Source organism: Nicotiana sylvestris, chromosome 6 (assembly GCF_000393655.2).
Source record: "Nicotiana sylvestris chromosome 6, ASM39365v2, whole genome shotgun sequence".
NCBI lineage: Eukaryota > Viridiplantae > Streptophyta > Magnoliopsida > Solanales > Solanaceae > Nicotiana > Nicotiana sylvestris.
Window position 1 is genome coordinate 122,923,858 of NC_091062.1, and position 22,968 is coordinate 122,946,825.

Here is a 22,968-nt window from a genome sequence, read left to right on the forward strand (position 1 = left end):
CTTTTGCAAAAACACGTAACGACGGATCGAAGTATTCATATCTTCTCAAGAAAGACTCCATTAGTCATCATCTCATTACACTCTTCAACATAAAAAGGATAATTGAGCAAGAAAACAATCACCTAGTTGGACTACCGACAAATTACTACTTCAGTAATACACTTTAATATTCCTCTTCAACTTTAGATAAAACTAGTTCTTGGTGTTAGCTAATCAACTTGTACGTCTTCGTCAGCTCCAAAATATCAAATTCCTTATTTGGTCAATTACCTAATGAACCTCTATATAAACCTCCGCATAAAGTTTTTGGGAGTAACCTTTGGTGTATGATGTAACTTCGGGAAATATAAATCACTGCGATATCAGTGAGATGTTTTATGGGTACTCGCAACTTGTAAAAGCTTTAATCTCCAGTGTTATATATCAACACTCTGTCAGCTTTTATCATTTCAACTAAACAAAACTACAATGCTATTACTGTTCATCAAAAGTTGCCATTAAACTAAATTAAGCTAAAGATTCACGAAGGCCAAAATTGGAAATCACCAAGTTTCATGCAAGGTCATAATGACATGGGAGATGCAAAAAGAACTAAAGTTTACACCTAAACAATAACAGCAAAAAAGTAAAGAGTACACACAAAATTTAAAAATTAAACTAATAACCATGTTATGATACTGGTTTCTCCCTAACTCCCCAGAAAACTTTTAACAATTCATTTGAATTTTAGATTAAATCATAATCATGAGATAATACAGCTTTCAGGTTTCTTATTGATTCCTAGATAAAATTCTAACCAGTAATTTGATGTTTTCTTAGTGTACCAAAGATAATATACAGGTCAAATTGGCTTCTAACTTCAAACCAGTCAACTGTGTCTAAGTAAACAGTGATCAATTTTGTGATTCTCAAAGCCTAAAAAACATGTTTATTCCTTACCATGTTTATTTGGTAGGCTACAAAATGTGTCTGATTTTGAAGATGTCACGACCCCAGTTCGTCCTCCATGAACCATCGTGACGTCACCTAGTCTCTAAGACTAGTTAAGCGTAAACTTGCGGAAGATAACTAAAACTTACGGAAGTAAAACAATTTAAAAACAAAAATAAGGCAATAACAGTGTTAAATGTGACGCTCGGCATACACCATATTTATATAGATCTCAAAATCAATATCTAAATCCAAGACACGGAAATCCACGAATCACAAGCTAAGAAAAAGAAACACTACATAGCTCTAACTTCGGAATTTTGTCTAATAAGAACAGAAGTACAAAAGGGCTAAATACAAAAAACATTAATAGAAAGGGACTTCTTGGTCTGTGGATGCGGCAGATGTACCTCGAAGTCTCTAAGTAGTTGCATCTCTCAAGGATGGTAGGCCTGAGTAGCGGTACCTGGATCTGCACGTGAAAAACATGCGTAGAAAGGGGTATGTGTACACCACAACTGTACTCAGTAAGTGTCAAGCCTAACATCGGTCGGGTAGTGATGAGGAAGGTTAGGGCCCTACTGAGATAACAAAAATATAAAGTTCGACAGTATAGAATAGAACAATATAATGAAATACGGCAATAAAAGTAATATATGATATACATGACAGTAACAACTATACAGAAGCAAGGTAAACACGGAAAGAAAGTACAGCTCAGCACCAATAATACCGATCGTGGATCTCCTAGGATACCGTCCTGTAGTCCCAAATACACATATCCGATAAGTCTCCCGGGATACCGTCCCGTAGCCCAACTCATAGTGCACGGGGATCTACCGAAATATCGTTCTGTAGTCCCAAATGTAGATACCCAGTACTGGGGGAATCTACCAGGTGCATTCCCGTAGTTCCATATAACTGTGCAGGGGGATCTACCAGGAATCTAACCCTTAGTCCCAAAGTAAATATGCAAAGGGATCTACCGGGAATCTAACTCGTAGTCGCAAAGTAAACAGACAAGGAAGAGCTACCAAAATCCCACATCTGTAGTCCCAAAATAAATACGCAACAGTAGCAGGAAGATATACAGAAATGGCAAAATTTCATATTAAGGCAATAAGTGATTCTAGGCTAGCATGCTGCACAAAATTCAAGTAAGGCAGGTTGAATCAAATAAAATAATTAAGTCACTTAGACATGCTTTTCTAAGCTAACAACAGGCTTAATAGTGCAAGTAATAGAAAAAGAAAAGGAAACATACTAGTAATTACTTAAAGAAAACCGGATTTCCAATAATTAGCACAAGTACGCACTCGTCACCTCACGTACAAGGCATTTCAATTACAAAATATATAAATACTAAGGGGAAGGTCCCCCACACAAGGTTAGACAAGCCACTTACCTCGAACCGGCTCAAAATCAACCCAACACCACGTCTTTGCCACGAGTACTCGACTCCAAATGGCCCAAATCTATTCAATTCAATTGCATAGGTAAATAACACTTCAAGTAACTGATTCTACAATTAAATTCTAAGCTAATACGCGAAATTATATAAAATGACCAAAATGCCCCTCGGACCCACATTTTGAAATCGGGTGAAATTTACATTTTCAGAAACCTCGTACTCTCACGAGTCTTTACATAATAAGAACATAGAAATCGGAGTCCAAATAGCCCTTCAAATCCTTATTCAAAAGTCTATTAAACTCAAGCCCTAATTACCCATTTTCCCAAATTTTTTACCATTAATTAGGTCCTTAATCACATAAAAATGAGTTATGAAGTAAAGGATGCTATATCCAAGTGATTCCCCTTTGTTTTCCTCAAAAATCTCTCTCAAAAGCTTCAAACCCAGATGAAAATGGTGAAAGAAAAGCTCAGATTTAGGCCTCAAACTCAGTCTAGCGATTTCCGCATTTGCGACCCTGGGACCGCATCTGCGGTCCCGCAATTGTGACCCTGGGACCGCATCTGCAGTCCCGCTTTTGCGGAAACTACATCGCATCTACGACTTACATTTAAATGACCAAAAACCGCATCTGCGATTACTCATTCGCAGATGCGTCACCGCTTCTACGGTATTCCTTCCACATCTGCGGAACCTGAAGAAAAGACCTAAATCCTCTTCTACGGTCTCCTTAGCCGCTTCTGCGGTGCCGCATCCGCAGTCCCCAAACCGCAGAAGTGAAAATACCAGAAGCAGCAAAAATACAGCAGCTGCAACATTTCCTCAACTTCTCGTTAACCATCCGAAATCACCCCAAGGCCCCCGGGACCTCAACCAAAGGCATCAACATATCCTAAAACCTTATTCAAACTTTTACCAATCTTCAAAATACTTCAAACAACATCAAAACAACCAAAACACATCGGATTCAAGCCTAAGTTTTCTAAAATCTTTTGAATTCCCCTTTTGATCAAAAACCCAAACAAACCACGTCCGAATGACTTGAAATTTTTGCCCACACATCCCAAATGACACAATAGAACTACTGTAACTCTCAAAATTTCATTCTGACCCTCGGATAAAAATCTCACTATCGAACCGGAAACTTCAAAATTCGACCTTTCGGCATTTCAAGCCTGAATTAGCTACAAACCTTCAAATCACCATCTGAACACGCCCTAAGCCTGAAATCACCCAACGGAGCTAACAGAACCATTGGATTTCCATTCCGAGGCCGTTTTCACACTGTTCTAACTACGGTCAACTTTCCAACACTTAAGCTCTCATTTAGGGACTAAGTGTCCCAAAACTCTCTGAAACTCAAAATCGGACATCCCAGCGAATCAAAATAGCAAAAATAGACTCGGGGAAAGTAGTTAATAGGGGATCAGGTCATAAATTCTTAAGACGACCGGCCGAGTCGTCACATCCTCCTACACTTAAACATTCATTCGTCCTTGAACGAGCTTAGAGACATACCTGAAGTAGTGAAAAGATGAGGGTAACGGCTGCGGATATCCTGCTCGGTCTCCCAGGTCGCCTCCTCGACCGGCTGACCCCGCCATTGGGCCTTCACTGATGCAATGTTCTTTGACCTCAACTTTCTAACCTGCCTGTCCAATATTGCCACTGGCTCCTCAATATAAGATAGATCTTTGTCCAACTGGACTGACTTGAAATCCAACACGTGCGATGGATCGTCGTAATACCTCCAGAGCATCGAAACATAAAATACCGGATGAATTCCTGCCAAGCTGGGAGGTAAGGCAAGCTCATAAGCAAACTCCCCAACACGCCTCAACATCTCAAAAGGGCCAATAAACCTCGAACTCAACTTCCCTTTCTTCCCGAATGTCATAACGCCCTTCATAGGAGAAATCCAAAGCAGAACCCGCTCTCCAACCATATAGGAAACATCACGAACCTTCCGGTCCGCGTAACTCTTCTGTCTAGACTAGGCTGTACGGAGCCTATCCTGAATCACCTTAACCTTCTCCAAAGCATCCTGAACTAGGTCTGTGCCCAATAATCTAGCCCCACCAAGCTCAAACCAACCCACCGGGGATCTATACTGTCTCTCATATAAAGCCTCAATGGTGCCATCTGAATGCTGGACTGATAGCTGTTGTTGTAAGCAAACTCCGCCAATGGCAAGAACTGATCCCAAGACCCTCCAAACTCAATCACACACGCACCGAGCATATCCTCAAGAATCTGGATAGTGCGCTCGGACTCAACTCCACTCGAGTACCCAACTCATGCTGAACGACCCTCCAGAACTGTAATGTAAATCGAGTACCCCTATCTGAGATGATGGACAGTGGAATACCATGCAAACGAACAATCTCTCGGATATAAATCTCCGCCAACCGCTCCAAAGAATACGTAGTACACGCAGGAATGAAATGAGCGGACTTGGTCAGCCGATCCACAGTCACCCAAATAGCATCAAACTTCCTCAAAGTCCGTGGGAGTCTAACTACAAAGTCCATGGTGATCCGCTCCCACTTGCACTCTCTCTATCTGCTGAAGCAACCCACCCGGTCTCTGGTACTCATACTTCACATGCTGACAGTTGAGACACCAACCTACAAATCCAACTATATCCTTCTTCATCTGCCTCAACCAGTAGTGCTTCCTCAAATCCTGATACATCTTCGCGGCACCCGGATGAATGGAATACCGCGAGCTATGGGCCTCTTCTAGAATCAACTCCCAAAGCCCATCGACATTGGGTACACAAATCCGACCCTGCATCCTCAATACCCCATCAACACCAATAGTCACCTCTCTTGCATCGTCGTGCTGAACCTTGTCCTTGAGGACAAGCAAATGAGGGTCATCATACTGTCGCTCCCTGATACGATCACATAAAGACGACCGAGAAATCACGCAAGCTAGAACCTGACTAGGCTCCGAAAGATCCAATCTCACAAACTGGCTGGCTAAGGCCTGAACATCCATCACCATAGGCCTCTCCGATGTTGGTAAATAAGCCAAACTCCCCAAACTCTCTGTCCGCGACTCAAAGCATCGACCACCACATTGGCCTTGCCCGGGTGATATGAAATAGTGATATCATAGTCCTTCAGCAACTCTACCCACCTCCTCTGGTGCAAATTTAGATCCTTTTGCTTGAACAAGTGTTGCAAGCTCCGATGATCAGTATAAACATCATAGGGAACACCGTATAAGTAATGGCACCAAATCTTTAGGGCATGAATAATGGCCGCTAACTCAAGGTCGTGAACAGGGTAGTTCTTCTCATGTATCTTCAAATGTCTGGACATGTAGGCAATCACCCTACCGTCTTGCATCAACACCGCTCCGAGGTCAACCCTCGAGGCATCACAATAGACCGTGTAAGACCCCGAACATGTAGGCAGTATCAAAATTGGAGTTGTGATCAAAGATGTCTTGAGCTTCTGAAAGCTCGCCTTACACTCCTCCGTCCACTGAAATGGAGAACCCTTTTGGGTCAACCTGGTCATAAGGGCTGCAATCGATGAAAACCCCTCCACAAAATGACGGTAGTGGCTAGCCATCCAAGGAAACTGTAGATCTCAGTAGCTGAGGATGGTCTGGGCCAACTCTGCATGGCCTATATCTTCTTTGGATCCACCTGAATACTCTTACTTGATACCATGTGGCCTAAGAATGCCACTGAATCCAACCAAAACTCACATTTCGAGAATTTAGTATATAACTTTTTCTCTCTCAAAGTCTGAAGCACATTCCTCAAGTGCTGCTCATGATCTTCCCGACTCTGGGAATACACAAAAATATCATCAATAAAGACAATGACGAACGAGTCAAGATACAGCCGGAACACACTGTGCATCAAATGCATAAAGGCTACTAGGGCATTGGTCATCCCAAATGACATAACAAGGAACTCGTAATGACCATACAAATTCCTGAAAGTAGTCTTCGGGATATCTAGCTTCAATTGATGGTAACCTGAGTGCAAATCAATCTTAGAAAACACATGTGCGGCCTGAAGCTGGTCAAACAGATCATCAATACGAGGCAAAGGATGATGGTTCTTGATTGTCACCTTGTTCAACTGGCGGTAATCAATACACATACGCATAGAACCATCCTTTTTCTTCACAAACAAGACAAGAGCACCCCAAGGTGATACATTGGGCCAAATAAAACCCTTATTAAGCAATTCTTGTAACTGATCCTTCAACTCAGGAGGAGCCATACGATACGGAGGAATAGAAATGGGCTGAGTGACCGGCAACAGATCAATGCCAAAATCAATATCTCTAGCAGGCGGCATGCTTGGAAGATCAGCTGGAAACACATCGGGAAAATCCCGTACTACTGGAACTGAATCAACTGAAGGGGTATCAATACTGACATCTCTCACATAAGCTAAATACGCGTCACACCCCTTTTCAACCATACGCTGAGCTTTAAGAAAAGAAATAACTCTACTGGGAGTGTGATCTAAAGTACCCCTCTACTCAACACGTGGTATACCTGGCATAGCCAGTGTCACGGTTTTGGTTTGACAATCAAGAATAGCATAATGGGGAAACAACCAATCCATGCCCAAGATAATATCGAAGTCAACCATACTGAGTAACAATAAATCAGCTCTGGTCTCAAAACCACTAAGAGCAACCAAACACGACCGATAAACATAGTCCACAACAAGAGAATCTCTCACAGGAGTAGAAACATAAATAAGGGAACTCAAAGAATCCCGAGGGTGCGAAGCAAAATAAGAAGACACATAAGAGTAAGTAGAGCCTGGATCGAATAGAACTGATGCATCTCTGTGGCAAACCAATATAATACCTGTGATGATAGAATCGGAGGCAACAGCCTCAGTACGGGCAGGAAGGGCATAGTATCTAGCCTGGCCTCCCCCTCTAGGAAGACCTTTACCTCCCCGACCTCCACCTCTAGCTGGCTGAGCAGGTGGGGTAGTAACTGGAGCTATAACCATAGCCTGATTACTCTAAAGGGCACGCTATGGCTGAGAAGTCTGTGGAGGTGCACCCCTCCCAAGTTTAGGGCAATCCCTCACCATATGGAGTGTGTCACCACACTTAAAACAAGCTCTAGGAGGACGTGGTGGCTGTGACTGGCTAGGGCCAAGTCTGTTGGACTGACCTCTAAAAGCACCCCGCGCAGGAGGCACGCTAAATACTTGTGGTGCATAATAAGGCTCCTAACGTCTAGGAGGAGCTGAAGCACTACTGGCTACTGGAAGAGCTGCATGAATAGGGCAACTCATATAACCCCTACCATGACGACCTGCAGCTGGGGTACGGGCACCAGAATAATGGCCCGACTCTCGAGACCTCTTGGCATCCCTCTCCTCTCTCTCCCTTGCATGCATACCCTTGATCCTCCTAGCAATGCTCACCACCTGCTGATGAGATATATCCATCTCCAACTCACGAGCCATGCTAGATCTGATGCTGGGAATAAGGCCCTCAATAAACTGGTGAACCCTCTCGCGGACAATAAAAACCAAGGCTGGTGCATGCCTAGCCAAGCTGGTGTAACAGACAGCATACTTTAAGACAGTCATAGTAACTGGTACAAATGCTCAAACTCTGCGCGACATGCGTCCCTGAGGCTCTAAGGAACATACACTCTCAGGAACAGATCTGAAAACTAAGTCCAAGTCAGTGAAGCAGTCTTATCTGGACTATCTAACTCATAGGTGCGCCACCACTCATAGGCGGCTCCTCGAAGCTGGAAAGTAGTGAAGGAAACCCCGCTCGATCCCGATATACCCATGGTACAAAGAATGCGGTAACACTCATCTAGAAATCCCAAAGCATCGTCCAATGCTAGACCACTGAATATAGGGGCTTGTACTTCTTGAACCTCTCAAGCCTCAACTGCTCATCCTCGAAAGCCGCTGCCCTATCCTCGGGCTAAACTGGCACTATAGGCGATACAAGAATAATCTCAGGGACCTGCTCAACATGCACTCGCTGCTCAGCAGTGCGGGCGGCAAGAGTCTGTGCTCCTCCCTGGCCTGAGACATAGCTGCAGCAAGGGGAAGCAACCCTGCCTGAGCCAAGGTGGTGTACATGCTCATGAACTATGCCAAAGTCTCCTGAAGAGCTGGAGTGGTAGTAGCAGTAGGCGTGTCAGGTGCCTGGACTCCGGCTAGATCCGCTGGTGGTACCTCGGCGAAAGCTCGCGCAAGTGCTTTGGCTGCACCATGTGCGCATTCTCGGCCTCTACCCCTACCCCAGCCTTTGATGGCTGTAGTAGGGGGCGCGGGTGCCTGATCATCTCGGGTAGCACGTGTCCTCACCATTTGTGAGAGAATAGAAGACAGAAGTTTAGAATTGTGATGTCAAAATATCGCACGACAAGGAAATCAAATGAAGGAGAAATTTTCCTAACAGTTACATAGCCTCTCGTAGATAAGTACAGACGTCTCCGTACCGATCAGCGAGACTCTAATAAACTGACTTGTGATCTGTAACTCCTATGAACCTAAAGCTTTGATACCAACTTGTCACGACCCCGGTTCGCCCTCCATGAACAATCGTGACGGCACCTAGTCTCTACGACTAGGTAAGCCTAAACTTGCGGAAGATAACCAAAACTTGTGGAAGTAAAACAATTTAAAAACAGAAATAAGGCAATAACAGTGTTAAATGTGCCACTCGGCATACACCATATTTATATAGATCTCAAAACCAATATCTAAATCCAAGACCCGAAAACCCACGAATCACAAGCTAAGAAAAAGAAATACTACATAGCTTTAACTCCGGAATTTTTTCTAATAATAATAGAAGTATAGAAGGGCTAAATACTAAAAACATGAATAAAAAGGGACTTCTCGGTCTGCGGACGCGGCAGATGTACCTCGAAGTGTCTTAGCAGTCGCCTATCTCAAGGATGATAGGCCTGAGTAGCATTACCTGGATATACACATGAAAAACATGCGCAGAAAGGGGCATGAGTACACCACAGTGGTACTCAGTAAGTGCCAAGCCTAACCTCGGTCGGGTAGTGATGAGGAAGGTCAGGGCCCTACTGAGATTAAATAAAAATATAAAGTTTGACAGTATAGAATAGACCTGTATAATGAAATACGGCAGTGAAAGTAACATATGATATACAGGACAACAACAATTATACAGAAGTGAGGTAAACACGGAAAGAAAGTACAGCTCAGCACCAATAATACCAATCGGGAATCTCCCAGGATACCGTCCTGTAGTCCCAAATACACATATCTGATAAGTATCCTGGAATACCGTCTTGTAGCCTAACTCATAGTGCGCGGGGATCTACCGGAATCCCGTTCCGTAGTCCCCAATGTAAATACCCAGTACTGGGGGAATCTACCGGGTGCATTCCCGTAGTTCCATATAACTGTGCTGGGGGATCTACCAGGAATTTAACCCTTAGTCCCAAAGTAAATGTGCATGGGGATCTATCGGGAATCTAACCCGTAGTCCCAAAGTAAACAGACAAGGGGGAGCTACCGGAATCCCACATCCGTAGTCCCAAAATAAATACGCAGCAGCAGCAGCAGGAAGATATACAGAAATGGAAATATTTCATATTAAGGCAATAAGTAATTCTAGCCTACCATGCTGCACAAAATTCAAGTAAGGCAGGTTGAATAAAATAAAACAATTAAGTCACTTAGACATGATTTCCTAAACTACCAACAGGCTTAATAGTACAAGTAATAGAAACAAGAAAGGAAACATACTAGTAAATTACTTAAAGAAAACCGGATTTCCAACAATTAGCACAAGTACGCACTCATCACCTCACGTACAAGGTATTTCAATTACCAAATATATAAATCTTAAGGGGAAGGTCCTCCACACAAGGTTAGACAAGCCACTTACCTCGAACCGGCTCAAAATCAACCCAACACCACATCTTTGCCACGAGTACTCGACTCCAAATGGCCCAAATCTATTCAATTCTATTGAATAAGGTAAATAACACTTCATCTAACTGATTCTACAATTAAATTCTAAGCTAATACGCGAAATTATGTAAAATAACCAAAATGCTCATCGGGCTCACGTCTCGCAATCGGGTGAAATTTACATTTTCAGAAACCTCGTACTCTCACGAGTCTATACATAACAACACCACTGAAATCGGAGTCCAAATGACCCCTCAAATCCTTATTCAAAGGTCTCTTAAACTCAAGACCTAATTACCCATTTTTCACCATTAATTAGGTCCTTAATCACATAAATACAAGTTATGAAGTCAAGGATGTTACCTCCAGGTGATTCCCCTTTGTTTTCCTCAAAAATCTTTCTCAAAAGCTTAGAGCCCAGATGAAAATGGTGAAAGAAAAGCTCAAATTCTCGAAGGCAACTATTTATATGTTCTGCCCAGCGATTTCCGCATTTGCGACCCTGGGACCGCATCTGCGGTCCCGCTTCTGTGGAAACTACGTCGCATCTGTGACTTTCATTTAAATGACCAAAAACCGTATATGCGATTACCATTTCACAGATGCGCCAACGCTTTTGTGGTATTCCTTTCACATCTGCGGAACCTGAAGAAAAGACCTAAATCCGCTTCTTCGGTCTCCTTAGCCGCTTCTGCGGTGCCGCATCTTCGGTCCCCAAACCGCAGATGCGAAAATACCAGAAGCAGCAAAAATACAGCAGCTGCAACATTTCCTCAACCTCTCGTTAACCATCCGAAATCACCCTGAGGCCCCCGGACTCAACCAAAGGCATCAACATATCCTAAAACCTTATTCAAACTTGTACCAATCTTCAAAACACTTCAAACAACATCAAAACAACAAAAACACATCGGATTCAAGCCTAGTTTTCTAAAATCTTCTGAATTCCCCTTTTGATTAAAAACTCAACCAAACCATGTCCGAATGACCTAAAATTTTTGCACACACATCCCAAATGACACAACGGAACTACTGTAACTCTCGGAATTCCATTCCGACCCTCGGATAAAAATCTCACTATCGAACCGGAAACTTCAAAATTTGACCTTTCGGCATTTCAAGCCTAAATTAGCTACGGACCTCCAAATAACCATCTGAACACGCCCCTAATTCCGAATCACCCAACGGAGCTAACGGAACCATCGGATTTGCATTCCGAGGCCGTCTTCACACTGTTCCGACTATGGCCAACTTTCCAATACTTAAGCTCTCATTTAGGGACTAAGTGTTCCAAAACACTCCGAAACTCAAAACCGGACATCCTGGCGAATTAAAATAGTAGAAATAGACTCGGAAAAAGTAATTAATAGGGGATCGGGGCATAAATTCTTAAGACGACTGGCCGTTCGTCACAGAAGATGACAAACAAAAAGAACGAATAGTCTTGGAGAGATTGAGCAAAATCTATCAACTTAAAAATGAGAAGTGTTATAAAAATGCTGACTTTGTTACCAAAACCCTCTAATTTAAGAGTCATCTTATGACTATTGCATGGCTGCCACGTCATGTTCTTATCCAAATTTATTTTTTTGGATAATTACCAATTACCCACATAATTAAAATTTATCTCAACTTATTTAAAATACCATTCGTTTTTAACACATATTATATAACTTACTATCATGGTCATGTACCATACAAAATAAATACATACACTATTATTTCATTAAAACATCGATGTAAATATATATATATATATATATATATATATATTCTCAACTTATAATTTTCCTAATCTCATATAAAGAGTATTAATTTTCGTACGCTTAATTCTTAAAATGGTAAAAAGATAACCTTTTTTTCTTGTGAAATTTTTTTTTCATATCTTTAAAATAAAGAAAATGTCATAAAATTTTCTCATATAATGTGTATAATTTAAAACATATACGAAAGTGGTAATATTAATAATTATATAAAATCATATTTTTCAAACCATTTTTTTACAAAAATATTCCACGAAATATACCACATCAAATATATATAAATATAACGGTATCAGGGTTATTAAACTTACGGGGTGTAACAGACTGGTACCTGTTGTGGACGCCGGCCCAAGTTACTACCGGGTACTCAACCAAATTTTGTTTTAGTTGCTGCGAAGCCAAGGAGCTTCGATGGTTAAGCCCTTGAGAGAACTCCTGAATGACCCAATCATCCGCAACCGGAGGTAGGCCCAATTAAATTTGTACGCGGTTTTAAGGATACGTAGATAGATTCATCACAAATAATCAAGAATATTAGATAAATGAGTTAAAGACAAAATGAAAGATCAAACCAATTGTAATGTCACGGCCCGGGTAGAACTTAGATTGAATAGTAATTTTACCTTCGATTGGGCCCTTGGTTCGAAGCCACTTATGAACGAATAACAAACAGTAAAACACGAACTCTACAATATCTAAAGAATAGAAAAATGAATTTGTATTGCATTGATTCACGTGTTATAATGTCCTCTATTAAAGACCACCTTCTATATAGTAGGAGAATTTCATCTCTAGTACAATTCAAAAAAAAGTAAAAATCTTCCTTTTTCGTTAATTACTGATCTGTAACCAATATCGGGCGAGATCTACACAGTGATATCCTGTCGGGTACGGATATCACGGCCCTCTATTAGTTGTGCGTAACCGTTTGTCATATTTTCCGAGGTCTTAGAGGTCGCTTCGGGCCAGGGGAATGTTATTTTATCACGCCCGACGATGAGCACATCGTTCACCTTTTATAAGCCTCGGTAAGGAAGACTCCCAACCTTATTTTTAACCTCGTATGTCCGTACCCTTCTTCCTCCGTCTTCACCGGGAAATCAGGAAAGTATTGACATATATTTCAGTTATCACCTATCAGATTAGACCTTGATAGCCGCCCATTTTTTTCTAAAATTTTAGGAGCATTTGCTTGGGAAAACAACCTCTATTAAGAAGCCAGGTAGCAGAAGCAGAACACCGACACCAATGACCAACCACACCATTTTTCCACGCACCGTCGACACATTTGGTGGTAGTACTATTTTCTTATATAATTATATTTAACACAAAACATAAACAAAACATTGAAATCTCACTCCCATTTTTTGTGGATAATGCTTGTTTCGCCGTTATATATTAATTTTGGATTTGAACACTTTTTTTAATTTGCAATGGTTGGGTTTTAAATCGAACATGTCCTTATAATTATGCGATGTTTTATCTGAAATTAGGTGATAACTCTTCCTCGATTTGGTTGTGAGATCTTAGTGTTGTTGGAGGGTATGTTTGTCTCATATTGGTAGTGGAACACTTCAAAGCCTCTATTATTCTTGTGATTCTAAGATCATATTTTCCACTATAATTGTACTCTTATATAAAGCCCATTTCTATACTTTGTATCCTCATCTAGGAAACTACAAAGTAATACTATCAATTACCAATATTCTTGTGATTCTAAGATCATATTTTTCACTATAATTGTTCTTTTATATTAGGAAAAGTGAAGTAAAATTAATTATTTGAAATTCAGATTATTCTTTTATTTGCTTCAACCACAAAAACAATGATATTCCTAAACCTTTTACATTTCTAGTGTACTAATATCGTGAAAATAATCAAACGTGAGCTCAACACACGCATGAATAAAAAGGACGTACCAATGGCGTTGGAAGTAGGAGAACGACGAATAGAAAAGTAAACAAATAATTTATGCCTATGACTTTTATACAAATTGGTTTAATTTTAAGTACAAGTAGCAGAAATTATTAAGAACTTGTGTCTACTCCATAAGCACCACAATTTCGTCCCTCCGCTGATTTCCATAAATCCTAAGGAAAAATAGTAAAAACAAAAACAAAAAACGATCCTCCTTTATGGCATGCGTTTGGCTCATAAGACTTCACAGCGGAGCGGATGATCTCGAAAGGGCGCATATCATGCGAACTAAATTTTTTTAATAAAATTTTCACGTTATCTCCCTCTCAATTTCCCCACTTCGCTATTTGTTGCTAGTCAAACTTTGCTATCATATTTGTCACATCTCAAAAATATATGGCGTATTATCGGCCATTTATCCGCTTCAGCCAAGAGATTGTACGATTTATTCGTGAGAAACTTTCATAAACTACTATATTTTAGTGATTATTAGTTAGTTGTAGCTATCATTTACTATATTACTTTCTATAGCTATATTTCCAGGGTTTTTCAAGTGTATTCGATGTATTTAAGCTACTGTATTCATGAATACAGTAGCATTTCTAGGCGTGAAACAGGGGATTACAGTAGACAAATTATTGTATTCGACTGTATTCACGATATGTATTTGTGAATACAGTAACGTAAATAGCGTAATTCATGATCTATTCAGCAGTGAGATACACTGAAATATATTAACAGAAAATTCAAGTTGCTCAACCCCAAACTCCGTCGTCTTTGTTCAAGAACAACCCAAATATCGTCTCAGCGGATGAAAATAACAATTTAGTTTGGACCATCAGTTTTTGCTGCAATCACAAAACTAAAAAAGATGTTCACGCCTACTTCCTATGAACTTCTATCGCAATTGCTCGAATTTTCCTTCTTGAATTGCCCTAATTTTAGAAATACTAGTTCTACAATTAAATAGGGTAATTAGAGCAATCGCCGGCAATTTTCAACGGAGGAATGGAATCAGCCGGAGTTTTCATCATCATAAACTTCAAAACTTTGCAGTTCAAATCCATGGCAAAGAGATGAGATTCGAAACTGTACTAATAAAAATATCTTTCAGAAGCTCCGTAAAAGTAAGATGAATGTGGAGGATGAGAGAGAGAGGGAGAATAGATAAATTTGAGGGGATAGGAGAAATTTGAGTGGAGAGAAAAAATTAATACAAAGCTTATTTTATGACTTAAGGGTAGGAGATGACCATAAATAAATATTTGACTATAAAAAATCAAAATGTAGCTATGGAATATACTTTTTTAAAATGATATTTATTTAAAATAAATAAGGTATCAACCTTTGCTATAGGAGGTAACTAATCCAAGACTTATACCACAGTTATAGGAATGACAATTGAGGCAGGGCGGGGCGGGCCGGGGCAGGCAGGGCAGACACTTAATAAGGCAGGGTATGAAATAAATAGGGCGGGGCGGGGCAAAACTTAAACAACAACAACAAACCCAGTTTGATCCCAGCAGGTGGGGTCTGGAAAGGGTAGCCTAAGGCCCAATTCAAAAACTGAATAATACTACTTAACTGTTACCTCCTTCCTTTTACATATGCAGAATTTACATCAAGGTGTCACATGCATCTTCTTTCACGAGAAGTTTTATTTTGTGTCTCATACAACTGATACTAGTTGTATGAAACTCCTTTTTATCTCACAAATTTGTGGACCCCAATTTTACACTTCTAGGTCCATAAAAATCTGGGTCCACAAAACTGTAAGACAAAAAAAATGTCTTATACAACTAATGTCAGTTGTATGAGACACAAAATAAAATTTTCCCTCGTTTCACAAAGCTTGTTAGCCTATAATCTTGTGATAAGTTTTCTCGTTAACCTATCCTCATCAACTGCTCTCATTTATGGGCATCACATGAAAGTTAGCAATTGAAACTCGTTTTTAAAATTTTGAGAAAAATAAGAGAATTATTTTCGATCAAAAAAGAGAATATTGATCAGCATATTAATAATACTTGTTATGAAAATATTATTGTGGATATCTATTTATTACTCCGCTGTAGATAATTTTTCTGAACAAGATTATCCATTTAGTACTCCATTGAAGTTTATCTTCAAGCACTTGATGCAGACAGGTTGCAAGCAACTCAATGAAATGACTTGTAGCGGCTTCTTATTAAACAGGCAAGTTGCGAACAGCTCATGTAGACAGCTTAAAAGCAACTCAAGAAAAGCCTCGCAGCTGCTTCCAAAATAGCCTTGCAGCTGCTTCCTTTATTATATAAATAGAGGAGATTTCAATTCATTATGTACAGCAGTTGTTACGACCCAAATCCTCCATCTGTGAGATATCGTGACGGCACCTAGTCTCTATGACTAGGTAAGCCTAATATTTGCGGAATAATAAAATGAAAACATAAATTTAACAATTAACTACAACAAATAATTTAACAACTGAAATAAGTGCCGCTCGACATATACAATAACCAATCTCGAGTTATACACAAAAATTTCTCAAAGACCCGGAACACTGTAAGTCACAAGCTTTTAAGAATTTCTAACTGTTCTATACATCAGTGTCTAAAAAAGTAAGGGAAGAATCAACATAAGAGGATAGAGGGGGACTCCGAGGTCTACGAACGCGGGCAGATATACCTTGAAGCCTCCTGAACAACAACAACTATGCAACTAAAAGCGAGGCTGATAGGAGGTACCTGAATCTGCACACGAAATATGTGCAGAAGAGTAGCATGAGTACACGACAACGGTATCCAATAAGTGCCAAGCTTAACCTCGGTCGAGTAGTGACGAGGTCAGGTCAGGACCCTACTGGTATGTGTGTATGTGTGTGTGTGTGTGTGTGTGTGTGTGTATAAAATAAGACGGAGCAAATATATTGCTGTAAAATAAAAGACTGAAATTTAACTAGAAGGAAATCATAGAAGGATAATAGGTGGATCTCCCGGAATAACGTTCCGTAATCCCAAAAGTAAATACACATCTCAAATAATGGAAATAATATCTGCGACATGAAATTCTACAGTTTAGACTAAGTACAAGTCAAGAAAGAAGCAAGAAATCCACTAACCTTACTGCACAGAGTTCAAATAAGCATTTAAGACACATAGACATGTTATTCTAGGCTAAACAGGATAATTACACATGCTAGTATAACTCAACTAAAATGAAACAGGTTATTACTCAATGAAAAACAGAGTTTTAAATAAATAGCCTGTGTAGGCACTCGTCACCTCACATACATGACGCTCACATATCACAACAGTACCAAATCCTAAGCGGAGTTCCCCCACATGAGTTAAGAACCATTATCCCCAAAGTTCTCTATGAAAAATCCTTGAATTATCGCCTTAATCCGAGCTCTCAAATGTCCCAAAATTGAAAATGGGAGAAAAACTCTCGAACTTGCCCTTTTCTGCCTAGCGATTTCACATTTGCGAGCCTATAGTTGCACCTGCGATGCTGCACGTGCAGAATTTACCTCGAAGGTGCGGAAATGACTTAACGGTTTGGTTTCGCATCTTCGATGAAGGTGGCCGCACCTGCGAGTGCATGCCTGCGAAAATTGGTCTGCTTCTGCCGTCTCTCTTCGCACCTGCGCTCCTTAGGCGCATCTGTGGGCATCGCAGATGCGGACTATTACCTCACACCTGCGACCCCTGATCTCCCATCCCACTCTGCTTTTGTACTACACCTTCCGCATGTGCGATCTCGCACCTACGATCTCCCAACCGCAGGTAGGAAAACACTAGAAACCAGAAAACTTCAGCAATTGCATAAGTCCAAATTTCAATCTGTTAAGAATACAAAACACACCCGAGGCCCCCAGGACCTCAACCAAACATACCAACAAGTCCTAAAACACCATACAAACTTAGTTGAGCCCTCAAAGCATGTCAAACAACAACAAAAACATGAATCACCCTCCAATCCAAACTTAATGAACTTGAAACTTCAAATATCTACAACCGATACTGAAACATATCAAACCACGTCCGATTGACTTTACATTATGTACAAAAGTCATAAATGATACCACGAACCTATTCCAACTTCTAAAAATTCAATCCGACCCCGATATCAAAAAGTCCATTACCAGTCAAAATCTCTATAAACTTAGCTTTCGCCATTTCAAGTATAAATCAACTACAGACCTCCAAAACACAATCCGGACATGCCTCTAAGTCCAAAATTACCCAACGGAGCTAACGGATTTGACAAAACTCCATTTGAGAGTCGTCTTCATACAGTTCTGACTACGGTCAAAATCCTAAAGTTTAAGCTTCCATTTTAGGGACTAAGTGTCCCAAAACACTCCTAAACCAAGAACAAAACCTCCCGGCAAGTCAATAAGCATAAAACGATATAGGGGAAGCAGTAAATAAGGGATCAGGGGTATTACTCTCAAAATGACCGGCTTATTGTTACAATAGTGTAACAACCCGGCCGGTCATTTTGAGAGTTGTAGCCTTGTTCCCCTATTTACTACTCATTTTATGCATATTAGTTTCTATATGACTTGCCAGGGTAGTTGGTTCAATTCCGGATATTTCTCAGAATGAGTTGAGACACTTAGTCTCGTGATTGGAAGCTTAAGTTGAAAAAGTTGACCGGATATTGACTTGTTTGTAAATGGCTCCGGAATAGAGTTTCTAATTCCGTCAGCTTCACTGAGTGATTTTGGACTTAGGAGCGTGTTCAGATAGTGATTTGGAGGTCTGTAGTTGAATTAGGCTTAAAATAGCGAAAGTTGGAAATTTTGAAGTGTTACATCTCGCGTTTTCGTACGTTAAAAGTTTCGTCTTCAGTTAATTGAAGTAAACTCGGGGTTGAAATTATCTTGACGTTAACATATTTACGCAATTTATAACAAGTGATAAATAAGTGTTATGAAGGATAACGGAGTACACGAATTAAAAAAACGAGTTTCGTTGAAAGTGGCAAATTTGGGATAAAATACGGGGCGAGCTATAATACCCGATAATTATAAACTAATATCATGCAAGGTACCATATGAACGTGGTTGTATAATAAATAAAGTATATATAAAGTATATTAAAAATAACTAGAATTTTAAGTAATTTGGGGCAATTTTTAAATTATGCGGGTAATTGGTTAATTACCAGGTAACGAGACATTACCCAGTTAGCTAATAAGTGGGTAAAGATTAATAATCTTCACCCCACTCCCCACGTGGTAGTAGGACACTATTCAAGCATATGAATCATTAGTCATATATGCTTAGTAGGCTAAAGACGTGTAAATCATTAAAAGACTTATAAGAACGAGACATTTTAAAAGGTTCACTTTAAAAGCTTGGTTAACTTTAAAGAGCTTGGTTCATTTGGACAAAAGTAGTAGTACATCCATTTAGTCTTGTTCGTATGTCATTATAGTTCAAAACATTAAGGGCAGAAGCTTCCTTTCCTGTAAAATTAATTCCATCGAAATAATCCAAAGAAGCAGAAGCCTATTTCCGTTAAAAATACTTCAGCGTAATTCCATCAAAATTTTATGGTTACGAAAGAGTACGGTGCAATCTTCTCCAAGAATAATATACGGAGTTTTTCCTACTCCAGGTATGTTAAGATCATCCTTTGTTTCTTTTGGCATGGTCCAAATTATACTAAAGAAACGAGCAAACGCACAGTTTTCACAAAATACTCTATTCATAGAAATACTAAGGGTGTCTATATTCTTGATTCCCCATGTGAATTATTATTATCTTCTATTCATGGGTCTCAAAATAATACGCAACTGAAAAAGTTTATCCAGAAGGAATATTGAGATTTTTATGTATTTTTCATGCATTTCACCCATTTATACATGCGCATCGACCCATGACCAGATGATGTTATATACGCGTATATATGTAAATATATGTATATGGGATATGGGAAAAGGCTACAACGTTATATACGCACCACCACCTGATCAGCTGGTATATGTTGATGATGTTGCCCACAGTGGCTGAGACGATATGATGGGATACCCTTAGTGGCTTGATGATATAATGTACACCCATACCTATGCATGGTACGACATTTATACGCACGTGCACGAAATTATAAATGTTTCAAAATTTACAAAGTTATTCAAATTTAAAGATGTGTTTCTATATTCCATGTTTCATTTATGTCTTTTACGTACTAATTTTCATGCCTTACATACTCAATACATTCTTCGTACTGACGCCCTATTTCATAGGGCCTGCGTTTTATGCCCGCAGGTGCAGGTAGGCAAGCTGACGGTCCCCCTTCTTAGGATCCCTAATCAGCGAGAGTTGGCGTGCTCCATTTGATCCGGAGCTGCTTTTTATTTTGGTACGATATGTTTGTATATATATATGGGTGTGACGTGGATCAGTCTCGTCCTTGTACAATCTTATTTCTATTAGAGGTCTGTAGATAGTATGTCTAGTTGGGTTGTATGTGGCCTTGTCGGCTTTCAGTTTTGGATGTATAGTTGTCTATATCAACCTTGCCGGCTCGCCCATTGTATTCTGCATGTAAACGTACATATGCCTTGTTGGCAGGTTTCCTTCATGTATGTTATTTTTGTAATTCATCAGACGTTATTCAGGTTCATATCTTAGAAGCATGGTTAGGGGTGTTTGACAGGTAAGACCCAGGCACCCGTCGCGGCCCATCAGTTTGGGCCGCGACAAAAGTGGTATCAGAGCAGTTCTGTCCTAGGATTTTCTACAGATTGTGTCTAGTAGAGTCTTGTTTATGGGTGTGTTGTGCACCACACTTATAGACAAAAGGCTACAGTACATATAGGATGTTATCCTCTGTTTTTATCTTAGATCGTGCGATATAAGAATTCATGTTCCTAATGATATGTTACGTTTTCAGCAATGCCTCTGAAGACTACATCTGCTAGCATGGGTTAGAAGGCTACAGAAATGTTAGAAAGAGATATAAGTTACACTATGGAGTCAGACCCATTGGAAATCATGGGTTCTATTGAGGAGGATCCATATGAGTCCTCCGTTCGAGCTGTTTCGACCACTCCGGCAGCAGATGGGGTGAGAGGAGTTCCGACCTTACCAAGACCCTTAGTTTCATTATCACAACCCGTTGATCAGGATATGAGGGGAGTAATGCATGGATTAGCACAGCCGGGTTTCCCTTAGGCTCAAAATTATGTCAAGTCATTTGCTGACACCAGCTCTTCTGAGGTTCCAGATGGTCCACACTCTTGGGAGTCCGTCAATCAAGGTTCATGAGTGTATGTTATGGTATGCGCAGAGGAAGAAGATAGTAGTCGGGCCAAGAGGAGGAAGGTAACTGATAAGGACATAAAGATTCTGCTTCGAAGTCTTTCCGATCAAGGCTCTCATATAGGACGAGGCAAAGACCCTCTACTCTAGACTTTCTCGAGATGTCAGCTTTTGGGTTGGTGAGCTCCACTTCTTCTGGGAATATTGCCAATTCACGGTTCGGCACATGTTAGGTTGTTTTATAAGGACGTAGGGAGCTCTGTCCCGAATTGTATATATACTATGGTTATGTTTACCTAGAGGCTTTGTAGCAGTATCTTGTATATAGTTTTGGGTATGACATGTCTACGATCTGGTCGGCCCCTATGTATATAAACCTTTTTTTAAACTAGTTATGCAAGTTATGTTTTAATATTGTTACCTATATATATGAATATGGCCCAAAATGGCCCATGATAGATTTGATAATAAACAAGGATAAGGTACGTGGTGTTCAGTTGGGTAGAACTTTATATTATAATAGGTATGGATTGGTTGGCCTTTTGTTATGCTAACATCAAGTGTAGATCAAAGATGGTTTGATTTTAATTCCCAAGAGAGCCTGTTTTAGAATGGAAAGGTAATACAGCATCGCCAAGAGGTAAATTTATCTCCTATCTCAAGGCAAGGAAGATGATCATAAAGGACTATATTTATCACTGAGTTCGAGTTTGGGATGTGGAAGTAGAGTCACCAACAATTCAGTCCATCCCTGTGGTTAATGAGTTTTTCCGATGAACTTTAGGGTCTTCCGCCAAAGAGAGAAATTGAGTTTCTATTGACCTACTACCAGATACGCATCCAATATCTATTCCTCACTATAGGATGGCCCCTATAGAACTAAAAGAGTTGAAGGAACAACTAAAGGATTTGCTTGAAAAAGGCTTTACCAGACCTAGTACATCACCATAGGAAGCACCTGTGTTATTTGTTAGGAAGAAAGATGGTACCTTACAAATATGTATTGATTATCGATAGTAGAATAAGGTGACGATCAAGAATAAGTACCCCGCTCCCGAGGATTGATGATTTATTTGATCAGTTGCAAGGTGTTAATTGTTTTTTCAAAGATAGACTTGAGGTCCGCGTACCATCAGGTAAGGGTTAAGAAGGAAGATATTCCAAAGACAGCATTCAAGACTAGATACGGGCACTTTGAGTTTCGTGTTATGTCGTTCGGTTTGACCAATGCCCTAGAAATATTCATAGATTTGATGAACCGTGTGTTCATGCTCTTTTTAGATCTGTTCGTAATTATATTTATTGACGATATATATTGGTATAATTGTCGTTTAGAGGATGAGCATGCAGATCACTTGCGTACTATGCTCAGAGTTCTACAAAGATGGAAGTTGTATGCAAAACTCTCTAAATGTGAATTCTGGTTGAACTCGTTAGCTTTCCTTGGGCATATCATTTCGGGTGAAGGCATTCGGGTGGATACACAAAAGATGGAGGCAATAAAGACTTGGCCTGGATCCACAACACCGACGGAGGTTCGTAGCTTTCTCGGTTTGGTATATTATTACATGAGATTTGTAGAGGGATTTTCTTCCCTTCATCACCTTTGACAAGGTTTTAGGAAGACACGAGGAAGGATAAGAAAAGATGAGTGAAAAGGTGACGAGAATGGATAAGTCCTTGGGGTTAAGCTCATAAGAGAGCTGATAGTTTCTCTAAGTTATAGAAGGCTCAGTATAGCCTGAATGAACCCAAAGGAGTATAA